Here is a 24,894-nt window from a genome sequence, read left to right as displayed (position 1 = left end):
AAAGGGCAGAGTAAAAATGAAGCCCCTTATTTCAGAAAAGCGAACTTAACTTTGTGGATTTGCTGTAGGTCATGCAAAGGGACGGAAAGAAGAAAGAGCTCAGTAGCTCTTGACACTCAGGTGGGACAGATCTTAGCCCTCTTCTCTGTCCTCACATCAGGCAGCGCCTCCTTCAAATGAGCCAGCGGCCAAAGAGGACGGACTGCTGCTCTAACTCAAATTTACACTTTTACATGTTTTGCTTCACACTTTTTTAGTTACAGCACAAATTGGGCCAAAGAAACGTTGCCTCGAGAAGGATATGAATGAGGAATCAAGGGTGGACCAGAGTAAATATTGCTTTACTCCCTAAGGACATGTTTGTAAAGCCCTGTAAGTGGTCTTTCTCTTTGTAATCTCGGGCAAGTCACCTTAGGAAGATAATTCTGAACAGAATAAATTCAGTAGTTCTGAAATAAATATAGAGTAGAAGTTTTGCTGTACCCACTTTCACACGCTTTTCAAGAATGCAGCACTTGCTTAGAAACAAGGGGTGGCTGTAAGTACTTATTTTTTAGAAACCCTCAAGGAGGTATTTTTCAACCAGAGATTATTATGCTTACCAAAATTAATTGACTTTCGTGGTAGTTTCCACTTCAAATTTAGTTTTTCCAATTTAATGTATTTATATGTGAGATTGAAATATGTGTGCAAATATAAATTATGTTCTCTTTGTCAAATATTAATTTGTGAATTACTTAAATATATGGGGAAACCATTTTTTCTCTAGAAATGTTTGTTTAAATGAGAGAGGGAAAAGTGTATTTGAATTTAAAGCTTTCTTAAAACTGCAAGAATGTATCCCCAGTGAAATGAGAAGTCTCATGTCTGTATTGTTCATTTTTTGAGAATTGGTCCTTCAAATGTATTAAAAAAATAAAATGTCATTATGGAGAAATTTCATTTGTGATAATGCATTTATTTCCAGTGTATTTTATCTCAAATAGGAGTACGCTTCTAATCGGGGCCCACCTTCTGTAAGAATTCCCCTCCAACAATCACCATTCCTGCCCCTCCCATCTCAGAGCCTTAACTTAAACATGTCCAGGCTTCTCCCCTCCCCAGCGGTCACATGCCTCCCCTACTCAAAGGTGCTCAGTCCTACCTCCGTTACCCACAGCATAAAGTCCATTTCATGAAGATACTTGAAAGCTTTCTACAGTTAATTCCCAACTTTTCTTCCCAAGCCTTCTCTTTCTGCAACACTTCAGATAACCTGCTCTCAGTCAAGCCAGACCATCTGTCCTGTGCTCTCTGCTGTATTCCTGGTTCACTATTGGCTGAAGCATCTCTGGTCTTGTCTGATCCTGGGCATCTTCCAGGGCCCAGCTCACAGAGCCCATTCTGTGCAGCACTTCCCGATTTCTGCCCAGCTCTCAGTCTTCGTTATTTCCTGGCCTTGAGTTAACCACGTTCAAGTATCTATCCCCACGTGTGGGAGAAGACATATCTTCCACATCACGTTAGTGCATGGGTGTGGCTGAGTAATTAAAAACCCAAGTCCCAACCATGAAAGCATCACATGTTTCTGAACCATGGCTGCACACTGGAATCCCCTGGGGACTTTTACTGATGCCTGGGTCCCACGCCCCAGAGATTTGTCATGTCGTTGACCTGGGGTGCGGCCTGGCCATCAGGCTTCTGTAAAGCTTCCTAACTGATTCTAATATTCAGCTAAGCGTGAGAACCTCTGCATTAGTGGTTCTCAAGCCTGAGAGTCCACTTCTACATGTGAACTTATAAAGACAAGTGCTTATTTTTACAAGAGAAAATTGTGGTTTTGTAATTCAGCCTATTAAAGAAGTCAGAAAATGACTAAGACTTGAATTAAAATCTTGTTGCCTGGCTAAGCAAAGGAAGCTATCTGTAGTTTAAAAAAAAAAAAAAAAGAAGCAATCTTTGTAATACCATCACTGAGTGAAAGTTAGGGTTGCCTATAAAGAAAGAAAACATTTTATCAATGTCATCTGCCTATAACTTGAGACTACTGTATTTTTTTTAATTGTCATAAAATATACAGGGAGAGCTTTTAAGGTGAAAATCAAAGTCTTCTGTAAGAACGCTAAAGAGACCTGAGATAGGCAGGAAGTTGAATTTTCATTGTTAAAGTACATTCTAGGGTTTAAGGAAAATAGGCAACTCTGGTGCTGCATTCTAAAAGTCAGTAGTGCCTGACAGCCAGCATTTTAATGAAAAATGAACTTTTATGCATATTTTTTAAGACTTGCATATTTGTACTCACGGGCAACATTTAACATAAAGAGTCTACTGACTTCCAGAAATGATACAAAATTGATCTTTACACAAAGATGTGTAAGCTGCATTGCTTTCATCATTTCCAGGCTCATCTGGAAAAGGTTACCCTAGAATGAAGTGGTCAGCCTTTATAATCTTAGCACTGCTGCCCTCCTGTGGACTGTTAGGGCATTTGACAGCCCCTTTCTTAGTTGTTCAAACTTTGTCATTCCTCAGACGTTTCAGTCATTGCTGTGATATCTAGAAGTCATTTTCAATTATATTTTAATTAACTAACCCTTTTCTACTTACCTTCTAGGAAATTAACTTTTTAAAAACGGCTAACCTCTGTCCTTTATGGCATACAAATGGGAGAAGCATGATATAGGGGTCTGCAGTCAATAAACTATTTTCCTTCCCTCTGACTTACATACAAGCAAAAGGTGACCAAATTGCTTTAAGTATGGATCACATTAAGAAAGCTACCCAGGGCTTCCCTGGTGGCGCAGTGGTTGAGAATCTGCCTGCTAATGCAGGGGACACGGGTTCGAGCCCTGGTCTGGGAAGATCCCACATGCCACGGAGCAGCTGGGCCCGTGAGCCACAATTGCTGAGCCTGCGCGTCTGGAGCCTGTGCCCCGCGACGGGAGGGGCCGCGATAGAGAAAGGCCCGCGCACCGCGATGAAGAGCGGTCCCCGCACCGCGATGAAGAGTGGCCCCCGCTTGCCGCAACTGGAGAAAGCCCTCGCACGAACCGAAGACCCAACACAGCCAAAAATAAATAAATAAATAAATAAATAAGAAAATCCTTTAAAAAAAAAAAAAAAAAAAAAGAAAGCTACCCACCCTGATTCTTCACTTGCTAGCCAGAGAAAATCTGTATGGGGTGGTAAATAGGTGGTAAAACTTAGGGAAGCAGGACCCATGCCTGACAAAGCCTTCTCTGCCTAAGTGGAAAGCATGGTCTCGAAAACCAGACTCAAGATGTCTCCAAAAGAAACACTCTGCTTAGCAATTTATTAGCAAAAACCACCTTGGAATGCTAATTTTAGGTTAAGAGCTGTCAACCTCCAGATGCATAAAGAAAAATAATCCTGCTGAGTGGTCCTTCAGTTACAAGTAGGGGACATGCATTTTGCTTCTCATGACACATCCATGAGCACTGTTTAAAATCAAGCATTCATGGGAGCACCAGAAACTACTTTTATGGAAAAGATATCCCAAGTCATTGTTTTTGTGCTTTCATGTTAAACTCGATCATCTGGCACTTTCTTATTTGGGGACTGGAATCACAGCAACCTGCTGGCAGAATCCATGAGTTACTTGCTTTATTTGGAATACATTGGCTGGAGCTAGGGACACAGTAGGTGAATCAAAAGTTGTTCAGTTTGTTACAGTTGACCCAAAGCTGTTACGCCCATAGGTCTATTGTAGCTACCTCAGCAGAAAGGTGAATAAAACAATTCAGAGTCTTAACTGGTCCCGCCACCGCATCCTGGGGATTAAAACATGAATTCTCCAGTCAACAGCCTGAAACATCACTGCAGCTGCAGTGAAAGGGTGCATTCCATTCACGGGGAAGTTTTCCCAACAGATGCTTCACCTGTCCCACCTCCACCCGATTGGGCAGGGCAGCCAGCTGGGGGAGGACGGGCAGGAGGTGGACTTAGAAAGGCTTCCCAGGTGGTTGAGATGCCACCACTTATGGAGAACCACTGGCATGAAATAAAAGTCCTGCAAGTAGGTCAGAGCTGACGTTGCATCTCCTGTGCAAAAAGGTCAATCAAGGGGACACAGCCCTCCTACCTGAAGAGTCCCCAAGTTTAATCCCCTGTGAAATCAAATGTGGCTCATCTCTGAATACCTTTACAGAACTGGTTCACTCTGTCTACAAAGGTTGATAGAAACGAAGAACCAAAAGTAGCAATACTCCTGAATCTCTTATAACGCAGCTGAATTCATCAGTGCTCCTCCCTCTAAGGGACATGTGAGTACAGGCTCAGTTATGCCAGTGTTTCTGAGGGAACACTCACTGCAGAGGCTCCAGGGCTGCAGCCCACTGGGAACCGAGATCAGTTTCCCATTCAATAAGTAGCATCCTTTAGCCCAGGTCTGCAACATGTCTCTCTTCTGTAATCCTTTTTTCTCATTTTATTTCTTGGCTCATAGGATTTCATTCCTGTCTTCATAGGCTACATTTTTAATATCTATCTGCTGTAACAGACTTCAAATTCTTTATGAAGTAAGCAAGATCTGCACAGCAAATTAACTTTTCAAGACCTCACTTCTGATCATCATACAATTAGGAATGAAAAATAAAGGATAGAAAACAAAGATATGATAAATTGAATATAGTAAAACATTTACTAAGGTCAGGACACATGAACAGAAAGATAATTCAACAGCAACCAATTTATAGAGTTTATAGAACTACCATATTTCAGCAAACTGAGGACATCAGATAAATTTTAGTGATTTGTTTTTAAAAATCCATTAACTGATCTATTACTTCTGCATAAAGTATTGTAGTTAAAGAAGTTAGTCGGACAAAATGTAACCTTCCTCCCCCTCTCTCTGCCCATCCATCTTCCAGGAAGCCACAGGCTGTTGCTGACCAGACTTGGCATGAGGCCTCGAGGCTGCTGCTTTTCCCCCTACATCATAACCGATTTCAAATGGTGCTAGACAAAAACAGACTCTGAACACCAGGAGAAATCGGTCAGCCTGTGTAAGAGATGGGTCCAGTGGTGCTGGGTGGGGTCCGGCACCTTGACACTGCAGGTGGCAAGTTTGATTTCAGCTGTTCGGCAACTGTTGTTGAATGCTCCATGGCATCTAGGAGCAGGTGGACAGTGCTGAAGTGATGAGATAGTCCCTATTGCAATCAAGTACCCAACCCAGCATTGCCCAAGCATGTGCTCAAAGGCCCTACCAACAGGCTACTGCTGGTGGCTGCCGCTCCCTGTCAACAGAAAGACTATCACAACCTCTGGCTCTGCTCAAGCCTCTGAGTTTCTTTTGAACACAACCCCATCCCTGCCCTGTCCCCCTCCGCAGCCCAACACACTCAAGAGTGTACTTTGCTTCTCAAGTTCTTCTTTTCTTGAACCGGCTCAGGTGGCAGGAGGAGGGGAGCTGATCCCACCAACAGCAGCTCCTCTGCAGTTGGCCTTTTGCTGTGCTGCAATTCTTACTCCTAAAACGCTGATTTCAAATGGTGCTAGATACAAAGATGGAAAAATCTAAGCCACTATGTGAAACCAGCTTCCAGAAGAAGAGGATCTCACTGAAGAAAGAAGGGAGATGCGATCGGAAGACCCAGCCTCTGCCCCGAGCAGAGGTGTCTTCTTGCAGTTCCACTTGTGACAGGACATAATATATGGATCCATTAGAAAGGCACAGAGAAGAGTTACAAAGTGATGCTCAAAGAACATGAAAGTCAAAGCTGATAAATTACATAGACAATTGCAATTCACAACCCATGATTTCTAGGTTATTTAATTCCATAACCAGTCCCTACCTATTATTATATATATGACAAAATAAAATAGCCAAAGCTGTTACTAAACTGGGTTAATATTTACATTAGTATTGCCCTGCTTTGTAAACTATTTCACAGTGTGCAAAGCATTTTCCGATATTATCTCACATCATCAGGAAACAAGCACCCTTTCTGCCTGTGAGGCTCTAGCCACTACACAAAGGTGGGTTTCACCTGAGCCAGGGCAACTCTTCCATGTGCCCTAGTCAGGAAGATCATGGGCTCCTCCTTCCCAGCCATAGGTGAGTGGTCAGGACATTCAAATATGACCCCATTAATTGCCAGTTTTATTCTCTACTGTGACACAAAAAAATTAGTGTCCTATAATTGTATTAAGTAGGTAATCCTCTAATAAAAGAATGGAGTTTTGTGTTGTGTTGTTTTCAAATTCTGCCTGAAAATTAGGTTTGCAAATGGTGTTCAAATTAAATTTCCCATCTCCTAATTGCACCATCTTTTTTGGTTGTTTGAAGCTAAGAAAATATGTCTGTATTTCCTCTGATACCATAACCAAGAAAAAGAAGAGACATAAAATCTCTATCTCTCAGGCTCCCTACCAATTCTTCAGGACTCTAGATAAAGCTTTATATTTTTATGCCTCCTGGAAATAACATCATGTGCTGCTCTAGGGAAGAGAAGGAAATAAAATTTGAACACCATGTTGTGCTCTTGATTCTCACAACAGTCTTTCGAAGTAGGTATTATTCCCTTTTTTGCAGGAGAAGAAATTCATCCTCAGTGTGGTTCAAAAACTTGTCCACAGTCCCATGACTAGTGAATGGTGTCGATTCCAGGTCTGACTCCGAAGTCTGTGCTCCTACTCTTCTGCCCACTGCCTCCTATTCTGTAGCTGGACTATCATCTCATTCTGTTCTTGAACTTAATTATGAGCAAGATTGAGGGTGAGGGTAGTCCTAGGCAATATTTCTACATAGATGGGGGGGTATTACTGACTGTACATGTTAAACTTGGTTGGAGACGAGAGCACGCCTTTGGTTCTGCAAGGAGCCGGTGCTTCAATACTTGCTTTGTTCTCCAGCATCCTGGTGCCTCTGTGGTCTCCACTGCACGGCTGTGGGAGGGGAAGACGCTGGGGATGAACTGCCCTGCAGTACCTGTGCTGGACGCCTGAGAGATCCTGACAGCAGCACTAGGCTCTGCAGCCCGTGGGATGAGAAAACAATTCTTTAGCCATGAATGACCTTTGTTGTAAGATGCAGGGTAACCTTTTTCAAAGCGGTGCTCTGTATCTGCTTGATTCTGAGGTTGTATGGGGTTTCCTCAAAGTGGTCAATTCTGTGGAACAATCAGAAGTATACAGGCCATTCAGTATGCTACACTCCAGTCTGAATCTTAAAAACAAATGTAGGCTTCCCTGGTGGCGTAGTGGTTGAGAATCTGCCTGCTAATGCAGGGGACACGGGTTTGAGCCCTGGTCTGGGAAGATCCCACATGCCGCGGAGCAACTGGGCCTGTGCGCCACAACTACTGAGCCTGCGCGTCTGGAGCCTGTGCTCCGCAACAAGAGAGGCCACGATAGTGAGAGGCTTGCGCACCGCAATGAAGAGTGACCCCCACTTGCCACAACTAGAGAAAGCCCTCACACAGAAACGAAGACCCAACACAGCCTAAAAAAAAAAATGAACTGTACACCTCATCCCGAATTCTGCCGCTTTTCTGTAGGAATATCATGTGCAAAACCTCCAGAACTCTTCAGTGGCATGGTGCAAATAAACACAGATGCCCAGCTCAGATTAACAGTTAAAAATTCTTGTAATGACAGGTGAGTTGTGAGCACTATCTGTGGAATGTGAGTTCCAGAACAGCAATGCCAACCTTCCACCCAGTCTTAGATATGCAAACCAGAATATAGATATCTGTACTTCAAAAAGTAAGCAATAGGACTTCTGGGTCGAGATGGTAGCTTGAGCAGAGGCATATGACCAAGGAATATAAAAAAGAAGGAGTAATCCATACCTGTATAATAAACTAGGGGAGGGCACCATGGTCCTGTTGCAGGTAGTACATGAGAAACCTAGCAAGATATTCACTGGATAAAAAGAATCAGACTGCCAAATAAGTTAAAGGAAAAATGCTGGTTGAAACATGCAAACAACTTTAACTGAGATCGGGGGATATAGCTGATTAGAGGATCCTGGGGCAGGGTTTAGAAGGGTAATCTTAAATGTTACAGCAGCTTTAGGAAAGGTAAGTGTTAAAGTGCACACAGTGTAGGGACCTTAACGGAGTTCTTGCCCTTGACTTTTCCCTGTGCTGGGGAAACATGCTAGAAACCATTCCCTCAACTTAAAGGGAGCAATTAAAGAATGTGTACTAATTTACAGCTGTTGCCACAATAAAGTCAGAGGAAAAACGATATCTATATTAAATCTTCCTGCGAAAAGTGTCCCTAGTCCTCAGCCCCATCCTATTCAACCCAAGCTATTGTACCTATGATCCAGCAAGTGTAAACTAAGATAAATCAATATTTGCCTCTTCTCATTTTGTCTGAGCCTGGGAGATTTTAAAGCTTTCCATAAATCTCATCATCAATCCCTTCTCACCTCCCATTTGAATAAGCCTAAATCTCTCTCTGTGGTGAGCAAACAAAACATCACTAAACATAAAGGAAGATACTGCAACTGAAAATAAAAGAGGCCAATCTGAGAAATCAGAGACAGTATTCTTCTACAAATCAATGTACTGCAATAAACAAGGGAATAACAAGTCCAAAACATGATATTAGAAATCTCTCATATATTTTTGTAACATAGAATTCATAAAACAATGAGGCATTTGTAAGATATAATGACTTGATATCAAGAAATTTTACATATGAATAAAACATAGGAGAGTCTAAAAACAGCAATAATCAATAGATTATTGGATCCAGAAAAAAACCCCAAAGAGATCATGAGAAAACCAGATTAAATTCTCCATAATTAACCATGGACAAAACTGTAAATTATATATACACACACACATACACACATGCACTCACGTGTGTACACAGATCTAGATATGAGAAAAATAAAAGAAAGAAAGAAGAGGTGAAGCATTAATTAGCAAATAATGAAGATAGTTTCCCAGACTAGGAAGAAAAAGACTACATTGTTTGAATCTTTAAAGCTTACTAAACAAATGCAAGTTTGATGATAAGAGGCCCTGCCCTGCATGGAGAAAATTTATGAAATTCAGATATTAAAAAATATTGTAACTATCCGGAGATTAAAAAAAAAAAGAAAAAGAAGAAATTCATATTGGTATCAAATGTCTTTTTCATATACTAAATAATAGAAATTAGTGTTTTGAGAGAAACTATTATGGTTAAATCTCTGGTCAGGGAACTAAGATCCCACATGCTGTGGGGCAACTAAACCCGCGCGCCACAACTGCAGAGCTCACATGCCTCAACTAGAGAGCCTGCATGCCACAAACTACAGAGCCCACGTGCCCTGGAGCCTGTGCACCACAACTGGAGAGAGAAAACCCACATGCCACAACTAGAGAGAAGCCCACCACAAAGAAGAGCCCACACGCTGCAACAAAAGATCCTGCATGCCTTAACGAAGATCCTGCGTGCTGCAGCTAAGACCTGACACAGCCAAAAATAAAGTAAATGAATAATAAATAAATCTTAAAAGAAAAGAAATTAATAACTAGAAAACAGAAACAACAGAAACGATAAGTAAATCTAAGAGTAGGTTCTGTAAAGTTGTCAATTAAACAAACAGAATTTAGCCAATTGTAATTTCACAAAATAACAAATCTACAAATACCCATGAATTAGAAAGAAGATATCACTATAGATGCTGAAGAGATTCAATACTTTTTTAAAATAGTGTATCCTCTGTATTCTAATGAAATTGAAAACATCCATGAAATACGTCATTTTGTAGGAAAAATACAATTTATCAGATGGTATGTAAAAACAGATAAATCAGATGATTTATCCATCTCTGTGAGTCTCTTTTTTCAATCCTTTCTGATATATAGTTAGGATTGGAATTGCTGGGTAATATGGTAATTCTATGTTTAATTTTTGAGGAATCACCAAACTGTTTTCCACAGTGGCTTTTACATTCTCACTATCAATGTTCAAGTGTTCCATTTTCTCTATATTCTCACCAACATTTTATTTTCCATTAAAAAATTATTATTATAGCCATCCTACATGGTGCGAAGTGGGCCTGATTTGCATTTCCCTAACAACTAATGATGTTTAGTATCTTTTTATGTTTTTTTTAAAATAGATCTTTATTGGAGTATAATTGCTTCACAGTACTGTGTTAGTTTCTGTTGCACAACAAAGCGAATCAGCCATATGCATACACATGTCCCCGTATCTCCTCCCTCTTGAGCCTCCCTCCCATCCTCCCTATCCCACCCCTCTAGGTCATCGCAAAGCACCGAGCCGATTTCCCTGTGCTATGATGCTGCTTCCCACCAGCCAACTATTTTACATTCCGTAGTGTATATATGTTGATGCTACTCTCACTTCGCCCCAGCTTCGCCCTCCCACCCCATGTCCTCAAGTCCATTTTCTATGTCTACCTTTTTATTCCTGCCCTGCAACTTCCTTGGATAATGTCTATTCAAGATTTTGCCCATTTTTAAATTGGGCTGTTTGTCTTTTTGCTACTGAGTTGCAGGAGTTCTTTCCAGATTCTGTATATTAAACCCTGACCAGATATTTAATTTGCAAATATTTTCTCCCATTCAGTGGGTTGTCTTCTCACTCTCTTGATAGTGTCATTCATGTTGACTGGGACTATAGTCATCTAAAGGTTTGACAGGGTTGGAGGATCAACTTCCAAGAAGGCTCACTCACATGGCTATTAGCCGGAGACTTCAGTTCCTCATCTCATGGACCTCTCCTAAGGGCAGCTGGCTTCTTCTAGAATGAGCAATCTGAAAGACAGAGGAAGACTTCATAGTGCCTTTTCTGACCTGGTTTCCAAAGTTGCTCACTATCCCTTATGCTTTTATTTTATTCATTAGAATCACATCACTAAGCCCAGCCTGTATTAAGAGGAGAGGAATTAGGCTCCACCACTTGAAGGGAGATGCATCAAAGAATTTGTGGGCATATTTAAAACCACCACAAAAAAAAGTGCCTTCAAATAAAGAAAATAGCCCAGTTTTATGACTTCTTTTAAACCTGAATAAATAAATAATAAAAATATTATTTAAACTATTACAGAGTATAGAAATAAAATTGTGCCCATAGTAAAATTTGCCAAAGATGGCAAATGAAAAGAAAATACATTTCTGGTTCATTTCCTAATATAAATGCTAAAATCTTAAATCAAATGTTAAATAAAGAGAATGAATAAAAAGAATCATGCAAAGTGAACAAGTAGGACTATTCCAGAAATGGTTCAAAACTAGAAATCCATAAATTTATTTCATAATAGTATAGAAAAATATATTGTTCCTTTCATATAAATATACTATATGATACCCCCCCAAAAAAACAACATAACAAAAGGAAAAGATAAAAATGACACCATCCCAGCCCTTGATTCTCTCATCCCTGACATTACTTAATGGGCTCTCCAATGCCTCAGCATGCTTCTCCACAGTGTATAAGATGCTTACAAGGAAAGGAATCTCATAACTCCTCTTGAACAACAGTTTAGATTCAGATTCATGGCTACACAAATTTCTAGTGTCCAGGGGAGCTAAGTGGGCTCCAATAAAAGAACTTCACAGAGATGGGAAATCAGGTCAGGAAAAATTACAACATAATCATTACTGGGTCTTACAATACATTCAAAAATATTCACTGGTTTTGGGCTTCCCTGGTAGTGCAGTGGTTAAGAATCCACCTGCCAATGCAGGGGACAAGGGTTCTCGAGCCCTGGTCCAGGAAGATCCCACATGCTGCGGAGCAACTAAGCCTGTGCGCCATAACTACTGAGCCTGTGCTCTAGAGACCGTGAACCACAACTACTGAGCCTGCGAGCCACAACTACTGAAGCCCGCGTGCCTAGAGCCCATGCTCCGCAACAAGAGAAGCCACTGCAATGAGAAGCCCGCGAACCACAATGAAGAGTAGCCCCTGCTCGCTGCAACGAGAATAAGCCCACGCACAGCAATGAAGACCCAATGCAGTCAAAAATAAATTAATTAATTAATTTAATTTTTAAAAATATTCACTGATTTTTATAGCCATACAGAGGCTGGAACTTGCTTCACATTTTTACTCCAAGGCTCTAGCTTAGTCATAGTGAGCACATTAAGAGCAGCCTTTATTAGGTCAAAAGTCAGAGGACACCCAAGACCCTGTGCACCTAAGGCCACTTTTAAATGTGTGATAAAAGATGGGCAGAAGGAAACACACATGTAGTAGAGGGATTATTCTTTCCTTATTCAAGTGGTTCTCAAAATGTTTGTTTGCAGAAATTTTGAAGATTAAATATTTGTTGGCACACTTAAAACATTTTATAAGACAGCCAATAAAAAACAAGTTAATACTAAGTAAAATTCAATCGCTACCTAAATATAAAAGTGACTCACTGTGTCTACAAAAATATTCACTGTCATTGCTATACCCACATTGTTCCCGTCATTTTTATATGTCACTGCTTCAGGAAGTGCTGATATATCTGTTAATATTATATTAAGCTGTAAAAGACAGGAAAAACAAAAACAAAAGTGGGAGTTTAAACAAGATAGCAGTTTTCTTCTCTCTCAGGTTAAGAATCATGGTTGGCCCAGGGCTCAAACAGTGGCTCCATTATCCACAGAAACCTGGGATCCTTCCATTAGAGAATCCATCTCAGCTCATGGTCCAAACTCCATTCAGCAGAGGAAGAATGGAGGAAGGGAACACTTATCCCTGTACAGACACTTTCCAGACACTCCTCTTACATCTCTCTAGCCAGAATATGGTCACATGGCAGTAAGAGAAGCTGAGAAATGAAGCCTTTAGGAAGGTGGCCAGTGGCCCAGTTAAAAATACAGGGTCCTGTTACTAATGAAGAAGAGGAAACTGGATACCGGAGATTCCAGCAGTCTCTGCTACAAAAGGGTACTGCCCTGATCACATCTTAGGTAATCAAGAGGCAAAGTTCTTAGCTGTTCCAGTAATTGCCTCACTGTTACATGACATTGCATTATACCCCTTACCTTTTACTTTATCAACTTTAGCCCTCCTGTACATTGGAACACATGAAGAGCTTGGCTGAGTATCTTTTGTGACATTTCTCACAGTAATAGTACTGAGATACTTAATACATGAAAAATATATAATGAAATGTTCCAAATTTGGGGGCCTGCTCTAAATGATTTTATGACACAATGAATAAGTACCCCTGTCTTTTACATTTAAAGTGTTAAGATGGTTAGGTATTTCCTCTGGCTCTCACTTAGTGAGTCTTCAGGGTAAAGACACCGCTCTTTACTTCAACAAATATTTTTGAGCACCCCAAGCTTAACAGTCTTTAGGCTAGGCGTTGGAGAGTGCACATATTTCAATAAGGTATCTTCCCTCTCATCAAGGAGCTTATTATTCCCTGGATGGAAGTGCACACAAATAAAATAACTCTGTGAAGTTCCCTAAAGACAAGTACAAAAATGTCCCATGATGAGTAAGGAAAACACTGCATTAAGTTGTGAGACCAGGAATGAAGATAAATTAAAGAGGTAAGAATTTAAGCTTCTCCTTAGAAATAAAGGACTAATTTGTAGATGGAGATGATCTTTCTTCTTTGAGGTCTCCCGTGCATAATTAGTAATTTGTAACATCCTCCTGCTATTATGTGTAGAGTATAATTATTTTTCATTCTTCGCTTCTAGATATTGAATGATTGGTTCTCCTTCAGCTACTTGTCTCCTCTCAGGCAATGTTGTCACTTGGGATAAGGAGGCACCTATCTGTGAGTCATTAAATTTTTTCCCATAATTCCCTCCACATGATCCTGATTTATTTCCAGAGTTGCAAAGAAAAACTCTAATCCTTTTTGCATGGAGTAGTCTCTAAGATATTTGAAAATTGGAGTCATGTGCTGCGTGGTCCTCCTAGTTTTTCTTTACTTTAGGAGGAAATTTATCTGAAACTGTGGGCTTAAACTCAGGCAATATTGCCCTACTTTCCTACTCTGATAGTAAACTCTTTCCAGTATAAAGATCCTTCTCCTTAGTGACTAAACTTAAAAGACATTAGAGAAAATTAAATCTGTCTGTGCTACTTCTTAAAGTAACATTACAATCACAGGAAGTATATGTCTCCCTTGCTCATTATTCTTCTCTGAACAATGAAGAATTTCCCCAAGCCTCTGGTCATTCCACACTTTTCTTCATCCTTCATATTCTTATTTGGGCTTCTGAGGGCTCCTTCCCTTAGCTGCATTTGTTGTTGACTAGTAGACAGTCCCTCTTGTCCTTTTATTTTTTTATTGAAGTATATTAATTTACAATGTTACTACTTTCAGGTGTACAACATAGTGATTCTATTTTATACATTATTTTTATAATTTATAAATTATATACATTATGAAACGATCAACATGATGTCTAGTTATCATCTGTCACCATACAAATTTATTACAATATTATGGACTATATTCTCTATGCTATACAATGTATCACTGTGACTTCTTTTATTACTGAAAGTTTGTACCTCCTAATCCCCTTCACCTATTTTGCTCATCCCCTCCACCCTCTCCCCTCTGGCAACCCTGAGGTTTCTCTGTATCTATGAGTCTGTTTCTGTTTTGTTTTGTTTTTTAGATTCCACACATAAGTGAAATCATATGGTATGTGTCTTTCTCTGACTAACATTTCACTTAGCATTATCCCTTTTAGGTCCATCCATTTGTCACAAATGGCAAGATTTCATTTTTTTTTATGGCTGAGTAATATTCCATTGTGTACCTATAACACTTCTTCTTTATCCATTCATCTATTGATGGACACTTAAGTCACTTCCATATCTTGGCTAATGTAAATAATGCTGCAATGAACGTAGGGTGCATATATCTTTTCTAGTGTTCTTAGTTTTTTCCAGTAAATATCTATCAGTAGAATTCCTGGATCATATGGTAGTTATATTTTTTATTTTTTGAAGATCATCCATACTATTTTCCACAGTAGCTACACCAATTTACATTCCCACCAACAGTGAATGAGGTATCCTTTTTCTCCGCATTCTCACCAACCATATTTTTTGTCTTTTTGATAATAGCCATTCTGACAAGTGTGAAGTATATCTTGTAGTGGTTTTGATTTGCATTTCCCTGATGATTAGTGATGTTGACCATTTTTTCATGTTGGCTGTTTATCTTCTTTGGAAGAATGTTCAAGTCCTCTGCCCATTTTTAAATCAGATTGTTTGTTCTTTTGATATTAAGTTGTATGCATTCTTTATATAGTCTGGATATTAAGCCCTTACTGGATATATATGATTTGCAAATATCTTCTTGCATTCAGTAGGTTGCCTTTTCATTTTGTTGCTGGTTTCCTTCACTGCATAAAAGCTTTTTTAGTTTGATGTAGTACCATTTGTTGACTGCTGTTTCTGTTGCCTTTGCCTGAGGAGATATCAAAAACATATTGCTAAGACTGATGTCAAAGAGCATAGTGCTTGAATTTTATTCTAGGAGATTTGTGATTTCAGTTCTTACCTTTAAGTCTTTAACCCATTTTGAGCTTTTTTTTAAATATGTTGTAAAAAAGTTGTCTAGTTTCATTCTTTTACATGTGGCTGTCCAGTTTCCCCAGCACCACTTATTGAAGAGGCTATATTTTCCCCATTGTATATTCTTGTCTCCTCTGTTGTAGATTAATATAAGTGCGGTATTGTTTGTGGGCTCTCTATTCTGTTCCATTGATCAATGTGTCTGTTTTTGTGCCAGTGCCCTACTGCTTTGATGACCATAGCTTTGTAGTATGGTTTGTAATCAGGGAGTGTGATACCTCCAGCTTTGTCCTTCTCTTTCAGAATGTTTTGTTTTTTGGGGGGTCCTTTGTGGTTCCATACCAATTTTAGGATTATTTGTTCTAGTTCTGTGAAAAACGCCATGGGAATTGTGTTAAATCTGTATATTGCTTTGGGTAATAGGGACATTTTAACAATATTCATTTTTCCAGTACATGAGCACATTATATCTTTCCATTTATTCGTGTCATCTTCAATTTCTTTCATCAGTGTCTTGTAGCTTTTTGAGTACAGGTCTTTCATCTCCCTTGGTTAAGTTTATTTCTAGGTACTTCATTCTTTTTGATGCAATTGTAAATGGGATTGTTCTCTTAAATTCTTTTTCTGATAGTTCATTAATTAGCATATAGAAATGCAATGGATTTCTTTATATTAATTTTGTATCATGCAACTTCACTGAATTCATTTATTAGTTCTAATGGTTTTTTAGTGGATTCCTTACAGTTTATTGTATCTTGTGATCTGCAAATAGTATCAGTTTTACTTCTTCCTTTCCAATATGGATGCCTCTTATTTCTTTTTCTTTTTTAATTGCTGTGGTTACAACCTCTAATTCTATGTTGACTGAAAGTGAGGAGAGGAGGTATCCTTGTCTCTTTCCTGATCTTAGAGGAAAAGCTTTCAGGTTTTCATCATTGAGTATGATGTTAAATGTAGGTTTGTCACATAGGCCTTTATTATGTAGCAGTACGTTTCCTCTATACTCACTTAACTGAGAGTTTTTAATCATAAATTGGTGTTGAATTTTGTCAAATGATTTTTCTGCATATTGAGATGATCATATGAGTTTTCTCCTTTTTCTTGTTAATGTGGTATATGATGTTGATTGATTTGCAGATCTAGAACTATCCCTGAATCCCTGAAATAAGGTCCACTTGATCATGGTGTGTGATTCTTTTAATGTATTGTTGGATTTGATTTGCTAATATTTAGTTGAGGATTTTTGCAGACTAGATTTTCAATTGGATATTTTAAAGTTAACCTCCAGAACTTTAAGAAACATGGAAGAATGACTCACTGCAATTTCGTAAAGTATTAATTAAGATTGTGAAGAAATCAGTGTCACACAGAGCTGATGGCAGTAAAAGTGGGCACAAACTACTGGAAGGCTAATAAACAATATTTACAAAAGCCTTAATGCAAATACCCTTTGATGTGGCAATTCCATTTTTCAGAATTTATCCCCAAAAAAACCCCATGGGATTATCCTATGAATTTGGTTCAAAGACACTCAATGCAACAGTATTTAGGATGGCAGAAAATCTTAAAATTCTAAATGTTCAGTATGGTTTGTAAATAGCTAATGGAAGAAATGAGGTTTATTAAAAATGGCTATGATGAGCATTTAAGGGAGATATAACATGTACCATGAGGTATTAGAGATTGAGATGCCTCGTCTTAGTGGAAAGAGATAGTATATCTAAATATCTACATGCCACCAAATATGATTTCCCAGAAAATATATCCATAGATATACATGCATGTGCACACATACATATTTGAAAAAATACACATTAAATTGTTAAGAATAGTTATTTTGGGATCACTATCATTTTCCTCTTTTTGTTTGTCCATATTTTATAAATTTTCTAACATAAGTGTTAATTATGTTCACAAATACTCACAAAAAAAAGTAATGTTGACATTAAAGATTAAAAAAATGGAGAAGTCATAAAAGGTGCCACTCTTATTTGCCAGAGATTTAAAATTGTCTGAAAAAAAAATCAAATTAGGAAGGTATTATCAGTTTACTATAAAAAAAATGTCTAGGTCTGGCAACTTTTGTAAGCAGTTATCTTCAAAGAAAACTGTTTCCACCTCTATTATATATATAGGTCAACAAACATTTAACTGAGTCAATATTGGTTACATAGTTTCTGTTTTTGCATTTTAGTTTTTATATACAGCAGGTTCTTATTACTCACCTTTTTAATATATATTAATGTATATATGTCAAGCCCAAAATCCCAGTTCATACCACCACCACCACCACCCCACCCCCACTTTCCCCGCTGATGTCCATGAGTTTGTTCTCCACATCTGTGTCTCTATTTCTGCCTTGCAAACCGGTTCATCTGTAAAAATTTTCTAGTTTCCACATATATGCGTTAATATTCAATATTTGTTTTTCTCTTTCTGACTTACTTCACTCTATATCAAAGTCTCTAGGTCCATCCACATCTCTACAAATGACCCAATTTCGTTCCTTTTCATGGCTGAGTAATATTCCATTGTATATATGTACCACATCTTTATCCACTCATCTGTTGATGGGAATTTAGGTTGCTTCCATGGCTTGGCTATTGTAAATGGTGCTGCAATGAACATTGGGGTGCATGTGTCTTTTTGAAGTAGGGTTTGCTCTGGGTATATGACCAGTAGTGGGATTGCTGGGTCATATGGTAATTCTATTTTTGGTTTTTAAAGGAACCTCCATACTGTTCTCCATAGTGGCTGTACCAATTTACATTCCCACCAACTGTGCAAGAGGGTTCCCTTTTCTTCACACCCTCTCCAGCATTTGATGTTTATAGATTTTGTGATGATGCCCATTCTAACTGGTGTGAGGTGATACCTCATTGTAGTTTTGATTTGCATTTCTCTAATAATTAGTGATGTTGAGCAGCTTTTCATGTGCTTCTTGGCCATCTGTGTGTCTTCTTTGGAGAAATGTCTATTTAGGTCTTCTGCCCATTTTTGGATTGGGTTGTTTGTTTTTTTAATAGTGAGCTGCATGAGTAGTTTATATATTGAGGAGATTAATCCTTTGTCAGTTGTTTCGTCTGCAAATATTTTCTCCCATTCTGAGGGTTCTCTTTCTGTCTTGTTTGTAGTTTCCTTTGTTTTGCAAAAGCTTTTAAGTTTCATTAGGTCCCATTTGTTTATTTTAGTTTTTATTTCCATTACTCTAGGAGGTGGATCAAAAAAGATCTTGCCATGATTTATGCCAAAGAGTGTTCTTCCTATGTTTTCCTCTAAGAGTTTTATAGTGTCCGGTCTTACATTTAGGTCTCTAATCCATTTTGAGTTTATTTTTGTGTATGGTGTTAGGGAGTGTTCTAATTTCATTCTTTTACATGTAGCTGTCCAGCTTTCCCAGGACTATTTATTAAACAGACTGTCTTTACTCCATTGTATATCCTTGCCTCCTTTGTCATAGATTAGCTGACCATAGGTGCGTGGGTTTATCTCCAGGCTTTCCATCCTGTTCCATTGATCTATATTTCTGTGTTTGTGCCAGAACCATATTGTCTTGATTACTGTAGCTTTGTAGTACAGTATGAAGTCAGGGAGTCTGATCCTTCCAGCTCCATTTTTTCCCTCAAGACCAGTTTGGCTATTCGGAGTCTTTTGTATCTCCATACAAATTTTACGATTTTTTGTTTTAGTTCTTTAAAACATGCCATTGGTAATTTGATATGGATTGCATTGAATCTGTACAATCCTTTGGTTAGTATAGTCATTTTCACAATATTGATTTTTCCAGTCCTAGAACATGGTATATCTCTCCATCTGTTTGTGTCATCGTTGATTTCTTTCAACAATGTCCTATAGTTTTCTGTGTACTAGTCTTTTACGTCCTTAGGTAGATTTATTCCTGGGTATTTTATTCTTTTTGTTGCAATGGTAAATGGGAGTGCTTCCTTAATTTCCCTTTCAGATTTTTCATCATTAGTGTATAGGAATGCAAGAGATTTCTGTGCATTAATTTTGTAACCTGCAACTTTACCAACTTCATTGATTAGCTCTAGTAGTTTTCTGGTGGCATCTTTAGGATTCTCTATGTATAGTATGTCATCTGCAAACAGTGACAGTTTTACTTCTATTTTTCCAATTTGTATTCCTTTTTTTTTCTTTTTCTTCTCTGATTGCCATGGCCAGGACTTCCAAAACTGTGTTGAATAATAGTGGTGAGAATGGATATCCTTGTCTTCTTCTTGATCTTAGAGGAAATGCTTTCAGTTTTTCACCATTGAGAACGATGTTTCCTCTGAGTTTGTCATATATGGCCCTTATTATATGAGGTAGGTTCCCTCTATGCCCACTTTCTGTAGAGTTTTTATCATAAATGGGGGTTGAATTTTTCATTTATTTCTGATCTGATCTTTATGATTTCTTTCCTTCTGCTAACTTTGGAGGTTTTTTTTGTTCTTCTTTCTCTAATTGCTCTAGGTGTAAGGATAGGTTGTTTATTTGAGATGTTTCTTGTTTCCTAAGGTAGGCTTGTATAGCTATAAACTTCCCTCTTAGAACTGCTTTTGCTGCATCCCATAGGTTTTGGGTTGTTGTGTTTTCATTGTCATTTGTTTCTAGGTATTTTTTGATTTCCTATTTGATTTCTTCATTGATCTCTTGGTTATTAAGTAGTGTGTTGTTTAGCCTCCATGTGTTTGTATTTCTTACAGATTTTTTCCTGTAATTGATATCTAGTCTCGTAGTGTTGTGGTCAGAAAAGATACTTGATACGATTTCAATTTTCTTAAATTTACCAAGGCTTGATCTGTGACCCAAGATGTGATCTATCCTGGAGAATGTTCCGTGCACACTTGAGAAGTGAGTGTAATCTGCTGGTTTTGGATGGAATGTCCTATAAATATCAATTAAATCTATCTGGTCTAGTGTGTCATTTATAGCTTGTGTTTCCTTATTAATTTTCTGTCTGGATGATTTGTCCACTGGTGTTACTGAGGTGTTAAAGTCCCCCACTATTTTTGTATTACTGTCTATTTCCTCTTTTAGAGCTGTTAGCAGTTGCCTTACGTATTGAGGTGCTCCTATGTTGGGTGCATATATATTTATAATTGTTCTATCTTCTTCTTGGATTGATCCCTTCATCATTATGTAGTGTCCTTCCTTGTCTCTTGTAACATTCTTTATTTTAAAGTCTGTTTTATCTGATACGAGTATTGCTGCTCCAGCTTTCTTTTGATTCCCATTTGCATGGAATATCTTTTTCCATCCCTTCACTTTCAGTCTGTATGTGTCCCTAGGTCTGAAATGTGTCTCTTGTAGACAGCATATATATGGATCTTGTTTTTGTATCCATTCAGTGAGCCTGTGTCTTTTGGTTGGAGCATTTAATCCATTCATATTTAGGTAATTATCGATATGTATGTTCCTATTATCATTTTCTTAATTGTTTTGTGCTTGTTTTTGTAGGTCCTTTTCTTCTCTTGTGTTTCCCACTTAGAGAAGTTCCTTTAGCATTTGTTATAGTGCTGGTTTGGTGGTGCTGAATTCTCTTAGCTTTTGCTTGTCTGTACAGCTTTTGATTTCTCCATCGAATCTGAATGAGATCCTTGCCGGGTAGAGATATCTTGGTTGTAGGTTATTCCCTTTAATCACTTTAAATAAGTCATGCCACTCCCTTCTGGCATGTAGAGTTTCTGCTGAAAAATGACCTGTTAACCTTATGGGAGTTCCCTTGTATGTTATTTGTCATTTTTCCCTTGCTGTTTTAAATAATTTTTCTTTGGCTTTAATTTTTGCCAGTTTGATTACTATGTGTCTCGGCGTTTTTCTCCTTGGGTTTATCCTGTATGGGACTCTCTGTGCTTCCTAGACTTGGGTGGCTATTTCCTTTCCCATGTTAGGGAAGTTTTCGACTATAATCTCTTCAAATATTTTCTCGGGACCCTTCTCTCTCTCTTCTCCTTCTGGGACCCCTATAATTTGAATGTTGTTGCATTTACTGTTGTCCCAGAAGTCTCTTAGGCTGTCTTCATTTCTTTTCATTCTTTTTTCTTTATTCTGTTCTGCAGCAGTGAATTCCACCATTCTGTGTTCCAGGTCACTTCTCCGTTCTTCTGCCTCAGTTATTCTGTTATTGATTCCTTCTAGTGTAGTTTTCATTTCAGTTATTGTATTGTTCATCTCTGTTTGTTCGTTCTTTAATTCTTCTTGATCTTTGTTATACATTTCTTGCATCTTCTCGCTCTTTGCCTCCATTCTTTTACCAAAGTCCTGGATCATCTTCACTATCATTATCCTGAATTCTTTTTCAGGAAGGTTGCCTATCTCCACTTCATTTAGTTGTTCTTCTGGGGTTTTATCTTGTTCCTTCATCTGGTACATAGCCAGCCTTTTCACCTGGTCTATCTTTCTGTGAATGTAGTCTTTGTTCCACAGGCTGCAGGATAGTAGTTCTTCTTGCTTCTGCTGTCTGCCCTCTGGTGGATGAGGTTATCTGAGAGGCTTGTGCAAGTTTCCTGATGGGAGGGACTGGTGGTGGGCAGAGCTGGCTGTTGCTCTGTTGGGCAGAGCTCAGTAAAACTTTAATCTGCTTTTCTGCTGATGGATGGGGCTCGGTTCCCTCCCCATTGGTTGTTTGCCCTGAGGTGACCCAACACTGGAGTCTACCCTGGCTCTTTGGTGGGGCTAATGGAGGATGCTGGGAGGTCTCACTCCAAGGAGTACTTCCTGGAACTTCTGTTGCCAGTGTCCTTGTCCTCACAGTGAGACACAGCCACCCCCCGCCTCTGCAGGAGACCCTCCAACACTAGCAGGTAGGTCTGCTTCAGTCTCCTATGGAGTCACTGCTCCTTGCCCTGGGTCCCAATGTGCACACTACTTTGTGTGTGCCCTCCAAGAGTGGAGTCTCTGTTTCCCCCAGTCCTGTCAAAGTCCTGAAATAAAATCTCACTAGCTTTCAAAGTCTGATTCTCTAGGAATTCCTCCTCCCATTGCCGGACCCCCAGATTGGTAAGCCTGACCAGGCATTCAGAACCTTCACTCCAGTGGGTGGACTTCTGTGTTATAAGTGTTCTCCAGTTTGTGAATCACCCACCCAGCAGTTATGGGATTTGATTTTATCGTGATTGTGCCCATCCTACTGTCTCACTGTGGCTTCTCTTTTGTCTTTGGATGTGGGATATCTTTTTTGGTGAGTTCCAGTGTCTTCCTGTCGATGATTGTTCAGCCGTTAGTTGTGCTTCCAGTGCTCTCCAAAGAGGGAGTCAGAGCACGTCATTCTATTCCATCATCCTGAACCAATCTCTGCATGTGTCTTTTTGAATTATCGTTTTCTCTGGGCCCAGTAGTGGGATTGCTGGGTCAAATGGTAATTCTATTTTTAGTTTTTTAAGGAACCTACATACTGTTCTCCATAGTGGCTATATCAATTTACTTTCCCACCAACAGTGCCAGAGTGTTCCCTTTTCTCCCCACCCTCTCCATCATTTGTTGTTTGTAGATTTTCTCATGATTCTCATTCTGACTGGTGTGAGGTGATACCTCATTGCAGTTTTGATTTGCATTTCTGTAATAATTAGTGATGTTGAGCAGCTTTTCATGTGTCTTTTGCCCATCTGTATGTCTTCTTTGGAGAAATCTCTATTTAGGTCTCCTGTCCATTTTTTGATTGGGTTGTTTGTTTTTTTAATATTGAGCTGCATTAGTTGTTTATATATTTTTGGTATTAATCATTTGTCCATTGATTCATCTGCAACTATTTCCTCCATCTGAGGGTTGTCTTTTTGTCTTTTTTATAGTTTCCTTTGTTGTGCAAAAGTTTTTAACTTTCATTAGGTCCTATTTATTTATTTTTGGTTTTAATTCCATTACTCTATGTGGTGAGTCAAAAAAGATCTTGCTGTGATTTATGTCAAAGAGTGTTCTTCCTATATTTTCCTCTAAGAGTTTTATAGTGTCCGATCTTACATTTAGGCCTTTAATCCATTTTGAGTGTATTTTTGTGTATGGTGTTAGGGAGTGTTCTAATTTCATTCTTTGACATGTAGCTGTCCAGTTTTCCCAGCACCATTTATTAAACAGACTGTCTTTTCTCCATTGTATATCCTTGTCTCCTTTGTCATAGATTAGTTGACCATATGTGTGTGGGTATATCTCTGGGTTTCTATCCTGTTGCATTGATCTATATTTCTGTTTTTGTGCCAGTACCATACTGTCTTGATTACTGTAGCTTTGTAGTATAGTCTGAAGTCAAAGAGTCTAATTCCTCCAGCTCCGTTTTTTTTCCCTGAAGATTCCTTTGGCTATTCGGGGTCTTTTGTATCTCGATACAAATCTTAAGATTTTTTGTTTTAGTTCTGTATAAAACGCCATTGGTAATTTAATAGGGGGTTCATTGAATCTGTAGATTGCTCTGGGTAGTATAGTCATTTTCACAATATTGATTCTTCCAGTCCAACAACATGGTATATCTCTCCATCTGTTTGTGTCATCTTTGATTTCCTTCATCAGTGTCTTATAGTTTTCTGAGTACAAGTCTTTTACCTCCTTAGGTAGATTTATTCCTAGGTATTTTATTCTTTTTGTTGCAATGGTAAATGAGAGTGTTTCCTTAATTCCTCTTTTTGATGTTTCGTTGTTAATGTATAAGAATGCTAGAGATTTTTGTGCATTAATTTTTATCCTGCAACTTTACAAATTCATTGATTAGCTCTAGTAATTATCTGGTGGCATCTTTAGGATTATCTATGTATAGCATCATGTCATCTGCAGTGACAGTTTTACTTCTTCTGTTCCAATTTGTATTGCTTTTATTTTTTTTCTTCTCTGATTGCCTTGGTAGGACTTCCAAAACTATGTTGAACAATAGTGGTGAGAGTGGACATCCTTGTGTTGTTCCTGATCTTAGAGGAAATGCTTTCAGTTTTTCACCATTGAGAATGATGTTTGCTTTGGGTTTGTCTTATATGGCCTTTATTATGTTGAGGTAGGTTCCTTCTATTTCCACTTTCTGGAGAGTTTTTATCATAATAGGGTGTTGAATTTTGTAAAAAGCTTTTTCTGCATCTATTGAGATGATCACACGCTTTTTATCTTTCAATTTCTTAATATGGTGTACACATTCATTCATTTGTGTATATTGAAGAATCCTTGCATTCCTGGGATAAATCCCACTTGCTCATGGTGAATGATCCTTTTAATGTGTTGTTGGATTCTGCTTGCTAGTACTTTGTTGAGGTTTTTGCATCTATATTCATCAGTGATATTAGTCTGTAATTTTCTTTTTTTTTTTTTTGTAGTATCTTTGTCTGGTTTTGGTTTCGGGGTGATGGTGGCCTCACAGAATGAGTTTGGGAGTGTTCCTTCCTCTGCATTTTTTGGGAATAGTTTGAGAAAGATGGGTGTTAACTCTTCTCTAAATATTTGATAGAATTCACCCTGTGA

This window comes from Balaenoptera acutorostrata, chromosome 1 (genome assembly GCF_949987535.1).
Source record: "Balaenoptera acutorostrata chromosome 1, mBalAcu1.1, whole genome shotgun sequence".
In the NCBI taxonomy this organism is placed as follows: Eukaryota; Metazoa; Chordata; class Mammalia; order Artiodactyla; family Balaenopteridae; genus Balaenoptera; species Balaenoptera acutorostrata.
The sequence above is the reverse complement of the archived record's forward strand: the minus strand, read 5'-3'. Positions refer to the sequence as shown.